The following is an 8,223-nucleotide window of genomic DNA, read 5'->3' on the forward strand; positions in this document are numbered from 1 at the left end:
CTAGAGAGAGAGTAAAGAGAAGAAAGAATGGAAAAGGTGTGAAGAAAATGAGGGTGGGAGAGGTGGTATTTACAGTGTGAAAATGGCTGAACTTGGTGCCACATGTCACCATCTAGTGGGAAGACTTGGGGAGAAAGCAATGGCCAAGATTGTGCCACATCACCCATTTTCGCACAACACACTTCCGACTTCTAAAATCCGTAACTTTCACATACGACCTTCGTTTTTGACGTTCTTTATATCCACGCGTAGGTAAAAATAATATCTACAACTTTCATTTTGACTCCGTCGGCTAATTCTCGACCGATCTTAAATTTAACAGTACGAGGCGTTTAGACTGTTAAATGACCGCGAAGAATTCGTAACTCCTTCATACGGACTCCGTTTTCGTCTGTCTTTTTACCGTTGAGTTCCTATTAATGAGATCTTCAACTCTCATTTATTTCACGTAAGCCAAAAACCGCTCGAACTAAAATTCGAGTTTCGGGCTGTACACTACTAAGCCGAATCTTAGAAAAATCATAACTTCCTCATACGAAGTCAGATTTGGGCGTTCTTTTTATCAACGCTCTTAGTTTAACATATTCTATGAATTTTGTTTAGATTTCTAAGGCTAAAAAGTCTTCTATCGTAAATTCACTATTTACGTCTTCCGGTGCTGTGCCAGTTTTGCCGTAAAACTTCGGCGGGCCATAACTTCTTCGTTATAACTCGGATTTCGGCGTTCTTTATATGTACGGAAACCTTGCGACATATTCTAAAACTTGGTTAAGACTATTCATTCTAAATAACCTTTTGTCGAAAAGTCATTTTTGACCCCTACTGCCTCTAAATTGACTAGCCCGGATCTGCGGGCGTTACATTGATCATCGCCATCATTTCAACAAGAGTAAGGCGGTTTAGATCCTTGGTCTTCTTAATGACAGCTACATTCATATCCCATGACTTTGGAAGAGCATTCAATAGCTTTTTATTTATTTCGGACTTGGTCAAGAAGATCTTGGCTATAGTCATCTCAGTGGTGAGAGTTGTGAGTCGCTGCAACTGTGCCTCTAGGGTTTCTCCAGGAATATAGTTAAACATGTTAAACCTTTGACGTAGCATATCCTGGCGGCTTTCCTTCATGTCTTCATTACCTTCATATACCTCAATCAGTGCTTCCTACAGAGCCTTAGCTGAAGTATACTCTCTGAACCCTTGAGCTATATCAAGAGATAAAGCCATGGTTAGAGTGGCCAAAGCCCTTTCCTGTTCTTCTACTTTCTCAAAATCTTCATCTGTGTAGTTTTCAATTGCTTTGTCAACTACTTGCCCTACAACAGTGGTGGTTATTCTGACAGGATTCTTGATGATACTTCTCCAAATTTTGAAGTCCTTCATTTTAATATATTTTTCAATCCGGTATTTCCATTCAGGAAAACCATTTCCAAACATCAGTCTTGGAATGCGTGTAGTGGTGCCCATAACAGAATCCAGCTCATGATGATGTGTTTGGCTTTGAGAGTAGATTGATTATTAAAATTTAAAGGAAAAACACACACACACACACCACACACACACACACATATATATATATATATATATATATATATATATATATATATATATATGTATATATGAAGACATGTGTGTGTGTGTATATATATATATATATATATATATATATATAATTAGTGATTATAACACTAATTAAACAAGTATAAACATCCTAATGTGAGGAAAACACTTTGGTCAAAGTGGTAGGAGGCTATTGGGTTGCAATAAAGGAGTGCAAGGCCTTATACGAGAGTTTATAGTCAATGAACCATGTCTTAAGGAGTTTGCGGCCCAGGGGAGTTTACTCCTAGCTGCAAACTCTCAATTGGGTCACCAAATGAGGCTTAAAACTATTATAACTTAAGTGGTTAAGTGTTCCAAGGCTTAAACAAGAGGTTGGGTGGGTTTAAGGTCCATGAATGGCCTTGTATGGTGTTTACGGCCTTGGGATCACTTCCCCATTAGTTTACGGCCATAAACTCATGGTATGAAGTACCAAATCATGTAATGAAGTCCCTAGTTCAATGGTATAAGGTTCTATGCTAAGTTCCAAGGCTCACTGGGGTTAGGGTGTCATTTGCACCCTTAAAAGGGGTTTACGGCCCAAGAATATATCTTGGCCGTAAACTCCTTGAATAGTGATTCCTTATGTTTTCTAAGCCTTAAACATGATAAACCTAGTGTATAATGAGTTAGAACAAGAGTACTTACGATCTAGGAGCTTGAATGGTCGGTTTTGGCCAAGAACACGAGTATGTGTTCTTGGTGGAACTTGAAGATCTACAAAATGGAATGATTTCACAGATGAAATCATGTAAGATTACTAGTTTATGCAAGATAACAACTAGCTAAGACAATAAACTTACGAGTTTTGAAGATCAGGGATGAAGATCGGGATGATACTTGAAAGGATTTGGGCCAAGAGGAGGAAAGGAATGAACAAAGTGGCCAGCACTTGACCTTATAGGAGGAGTTTATGGCCCACATGGAGTTTACGACCGTAAAATCCATGGTGGTGGCCGTGAATTCCTGGTTAAGATGTTTCAGACTTGTTCTTTGAGCTATAGATTCAGCAGATAAACCCCGACACTTATTCCTTAAGTGTACAAGGTTCAGAACGCTCAAATAAACTCCTAATAATGCTAAAAGATAATAGCAATGAGTTTGACTTGTAATGAAGTGTTAGACTGAACTGGATGGAAAATTTCGGGTTGTCACATCATCCCTCCATTAGAGGGAATTTCATCCCGAAATTAGAATTTAGGTAAAGAGTAGGTATGAATAATTGAGCAAGGAGGTGGGGATACTTCTTAATCGATTGGTTATCGCGCTCCCAATTGAATTCGAGTCATCAGTTGGTATTCCAACGAACCTTCACTAGTGGATTGTGGCGTTGCTTTGTCCGCTTGACCTCTCAGTCCATGATTACTGCGGTTCTTCCACGATGGCGAGGCTCTTGTCGATCTCGATCTCATCGAGTGGGATTACGAGAGTCCTGACGGAAAGGTACATTTTCAAGTTCGAGACGTGAAGGGTGAAATGTATGTTACTGAGTTCGCGGTGTAGGTTGGGTTTGTGAGTTACATGACCGATTCTGGCAAGAATCTCGGAGGTCCTAACTCTCTTGGATTTAGCTTACCACGCTTTCCGAAGCGTATCAAGCCTTCCCAGAGTGAGACTTCCAAAAGGATTTGGTCTTTCACTTGGAATCCCAAAGGTTTCTTCCTCTTGCTTCTCTTCCCAGTCAAGGCCCACTCCCTTCTGAGTCAAATTCGTAAGAAGTTTCGTAATCCGCGAGGAGTCCTAAACGAACTATGACAGTAGGTCAGCGAGACTTAGAATTCGGTGAATTCTGTAAGCATCTTCAGTGCTGAAAATTTCTCAACGGTTTTGATCCTTGGAATGGTCCTCAAGAATTCCCACATCACTAATAGTGTGCTTAAGGAATTCGACTCTTCAATTTCTAAGACTTGTATTTAGAGAACTTTCCGCAACGTTTCCCTGATCGTAGTGTTTCCATGGTTTGTTGTAGATGCTCTTTATGATTTCCTTCTTACTACGATAGTAGATAAGTAAGGTGCTGTTTGTTTTTTTGAAGTCAAAATGTCTGCAGTCTGCGGACCACATCTGCAAGCCTCTGCGGCAGAAGAGGTGGACCAAATGTCTGCAATCTGCAATAAGAAGACTGTTTGTTTTTAACGTCTGCGGGCCGTTAAAATAAATTGAATTTTTAAACTTAATTTCATGTTATAAACATTAAAAATGTATTTTTAACAAAAAAATGAAAGAAAAACAAAAACTACACGGTGGCCATGTTTTTTTTTTTTTTTTTTTTAGGTTAAAATGAGGTCTGAAGACCTTTGAAGACAGTGGCCCATGTCTGCGCCAGGAAGACCTCGCGCAGACGTTTTCTGATCTGCGCACTTCCAAAAACAAACAATCTGCGAGGGCATATGTCTGCGCGTTGTCTGCGCGGCGCAGACAAAAGTGGTTGCGCAGATCTTCAAACAAAAAACAAACAGCCCCTAAGTCATTTATGAGGATAACGACGAACCGATCCAAGTAAGAATGGCATACCCTATTCATTAAGTTCATGAATACTACGGGCGTATTGGTCCTATCTGACGGGTATCACTACGGACTTGTAGTGTCCGTATCGAGTTTGTAAGATTGTCCTCGGGACACCCTTCACTAACACTCGTAACTGGTGATTTTTGGATCTTATGTCCATTTATGAAAGGTACATAGTTCCTTGCGGTTGGTCAACCAATTCATCTATACAAGGCAGAAGGTAATGATTTCTAATGGAAGTCCTGTCGAGGTCTGCACCACGAGGACTTCTCAAGGTGTTACCCATTCTAGTACTTCTCTCGCCCAAGCACGTTTAATTGGGAAGTTCTGATGGGATCTGGTGCATTGGTGCTGGTATGATCGCACCCACTGAAGTCTGTCTTCTTGAAGAATAAGACCGGAGCTCTCAAAGGTGAGGAGCTTGATCTTCTCATTCAATTGATGAGTAGTCATTAAGCTTTCCGAATAGTTCTTGTATCTCCATTGGTGTGAGACCATAGGGCGATCGGGTTACAGGAGTCGTATTGGGTTCTAAGTTCATTCGCATTACGATGCGAGCACTCGTAATGTTGGGCAGTCTCCGTCCTGAAGTTCATATTAGAAGTCATACATGGTTCATCAATCACAGTCTCGTGTATACGAGTCGTATATAATTAAGATTGAAAAGGTAGTCGAATAAATGATTCTTCTTTAACCTCACATCCCAACGAGGAAAAGAAGTTAAAGTGGAATCATCAATTCTAAACCTGTAGAACCTTGATTATATATCACCCCTATGTATACATTCTTCAGCAATAGATCAACTGTATGGGTCTTTGGATTGAACTTGACTTACTTTACGAGTGGTATTTCAGGGAGGTTTGCTGAGGTTTCTTCAGAAATGATAAGAAACATGAGGTACTCTATGAATTAGCACTTCGGTGTTCTGGAATGACGGCTTCGCTAGAAAGAGGATTTCGAAGAAAGAGGATTTCGAAGAAAGAGATGTGCGCACGAAACTGGTATTATGCGAATCGATTTGACTCGAGTTGTATGATAATATCGGACATACTTGAAAATAAAGACATTTGATTAGAACATAAAGGCGTTACAGACCAAACACAACAGTACAGCTTTTAACATAGTTATAGTACTTTAGAGTAACTACAGGAATGCTACTGCGAACAAGGTATACTACAAAAGGCAAGTATACGCAGCACGAGGGTCCCTTAACTAACGGGATCCCGAAAAAGATAAGACTCGAGTTGCACTAGTTTTAAACAGGTTTTATGGGTCTGTTACAACGAAACGCCTTAATTACATTAATGTGGGTCAAGAGTAGTCTCTCATGTGGCAGTGATCCTTAGTATTTTCCCGCCTGCACCGGAGTTCTTTGTTATTGGAAAATCCTTCTTGAAGTGCCCTATCTCACCGGATTGGTGACATATCGGGCTGGTACTAGCATCGGTGGGCGAAACGTGGTGTCGAGTAAGAGTTATGTGAACATGGGTGTTTTCCTTGTTCATCCACTTTGAACTTTTCCTTTCATAGGGTCCAGTTTTACCACTACCATCGCAAGCCTGGTTGACTCCGATGTCAGGGGCTTGAGTGATGGGTCATGCTGGTGCTCCATAGCTACGAGCATGGTGCCTTATTTTTAGGCAATTGCAACATTGTAATTCATGGCAAGCCCCATTATGATGATAGCTACACTTATCACACTTTGGTAGCTTTCCCTCGCATGGTCTGATTGGTAATGGGAATGTGGGGGTTGCCACTTGTTGTTGTTTCATGGAAAGTCTTTGGGATCGCTTGCGTTCCTTCTGGGCTCGGCGCTTTCGTTTCCTGTTCTCTGTTTTTCGGCTTGGCGAGCCTGTGACTGTTATCTTTTGATGACTTCCTGGATTGATACTACTATCGGGGTGGTCAACTCCTTTGTCAGCATAGCTTGTGTTGATAGCACTGTGGTTTGCAAGGATATCTGCCACGGCAGCCGTCACAGCAGTCGAAACTGCAACTTGGAAAGTAGTGGCGTCCATAAGAAAGGAAGGGGTTTCATTATTCGGCTGACTATTTCCGGATGACGACATGATTCTGTAACACGAAAGAAAAGGGGTTCGTGAGCTATTACGGTTGAGCCTTTATAGGTTTGATTCTGACTAAGAGATGAGTTATTATACATGAAAACTTAGCTTATACAAATTATGATATAATCAAGATTGGGCGGATAATAAAATGTGTGATTCTACTCTAGTCCCACATCCCAACGAGGAAAAGAAACTAAATTAGAAATCTCACATTCTATTGTCTACCAGGTCTTCGTTATATATAATTCGGAAATGTATAAGCGAGGAAAGTCATAATAATAATCTTCTTACGAATCCTTTTTGATGAACTAGAATTCCTAGTTAAGGCTACTATTGACCCTAGATCTGCTTCGATTATTCCATGGAAGAGTAAGAGTATGTTCTCGAAGGTTTCACCTACATCCCCATGATGCAGTCCTAGTATAGAGTAGAAGTAAGTTTGTAGAGTGGTCTCAAGACGTTTATCGTTCAAACTGGGGTACTATAGGTCGGTGGATAATATGATCCAACCACTTAAAGATACTTGGAAATGTCTGCAGAGTTAAATTACTATAGTCCAATGACTTGGATAAAGCATGTTTCAGATAGACTACAATGAAGGTATGATGAGAGTATTTGAAAAAAGGGTGACACATAAGTTAGCCGACTGCCAATATCATCGATGTTTAAGATGTAATAAGTTCGGGAAAATTGACCTTGTAGTAGGTCTTACATCACATCTCGAGTAGAAAAGTCTTTGCCATCATAAAGACCTAACTAAAGTACTTACAGTACAAGGTAGTCACATAGAAACTGTTACACAAAACATAGACAGCAACACGGTTCTTTAAAACAAGGAAGGAAAGTAAAGCATCTCCTACTGGCGACGGTCACCCCTATGGTGAACCCTTAGTTCAGCTAGTTGACGTTCCATATCAAGCAGGTATCTTTCATATACCCTCTGACGTACTCGGAGCTCTATGACTTCGGCTCGGTTTTAGATAGTGCTTGCAGCAGGGTTTTGTCGTCTCTCTCAGATCTCTCACGAGCATGCTCAAGGAGATTGGTGCGAAGGATAGGAATTCCTCCATTTGTATCAACTTCTGTGATACGATGTAGAGCTATCATGTCCTGAATTTCATTTCGGGCAACTCTACGGATCAGGATTGGTAGAACTCTGTCTGTTGAGCTCCCTTCGTTTACGTTGTAGAAGCTTCGGTCTTCATTAAACGACATAGGTTGATCTTGCTCTTCACTCCATGTTTCCAAGCATTCTACCCAAGGAGGCGTCGGACCATGAAAAGCCAGACGAGGGTTAGGATTTGGAATGGATGCTACCGGGGGTAGGTTCTCAACCTCGGGTTCAGAGTTATCATCATCCGAAAGGTCTTCAGCATGGTGATCATTCAAAGGAATTGGATGATCATTCTCGAGTTCTTCTCCAAACCATCCAGCATTGCCTTCATTCGGAAGGTACAGGTTGTCGTGGGGATGAAGTCCAGCCATTTTATCTACGCAAGGATTGGGGTAAGGAAATAATTATTATACGAACTATCTAGATAATTATTAGAAAATCTTCATTAGTTATATCACTATTTTTAAAGTACATACCAGTCATATGTAATCGAAACAGGATAGGCCTTTGAATAAGTGACCTTAACTCCAAATTCACAAGGAATCGGGGTAAAGCAAAAAATTTCATAGATTCTAAGTCTATAACATCCTAGTTACATATAACCTTAGTGTATTCACTTAGCAAATATCAACTTAGTAATGAAGATCCTTTTTAGTTCTCAAGTAAGTAATTATAGTAACACAAAACACCCCTATGATATTTTAGACCTAGCTTTTATTATAATGTTCTCATTGTATTAGTGTTGGTAAGTCTTTAGACTTGTTGACACATCACAACCATTCTTGGGCATGTGCTAATCACTCCTCGGAACAACATAGTTGATCAGGCTATGCCACTCCCAAGACTGACCATACATCCCCGAGCTTACCTGTGATATTCAACAATCGTAATACTTTTATTCTTGTCATTGTGACACGGATTTTAGTATGAATGCAG

At 40.4% G+C, this 8,223-nt stretch overlaps 1 pseudogene; it reads right to left on the minus strand.

Annotated features, from left to right (window-relative positions):
- Positions 1–4,356: 4,356 nt before the first annotated feature.
- On the minus strand, positions 4,357–4,475 carry LOC145044763 (5S ribosomal RNA; annotated as a pseudogene).
- Positions 4,476–8,223: the final 3,748 nt, after the last annotated feature.

This window comes from Lactuca saligna, chromosome 4 (assembly GCF_052625555.1).
Source record: "Lactuca saligna cultivar CGN05327 chromosome 4, ASM5262555v1, whole genome shotgun sequence".
In the NCBI taxonomy this organism is placed as follows: Eukaryota; Viridiplantae; Streptophyta; class Magnoliopsida; order Asterales; family Asteraceae; genus Lactuca; species Lactuca saligna.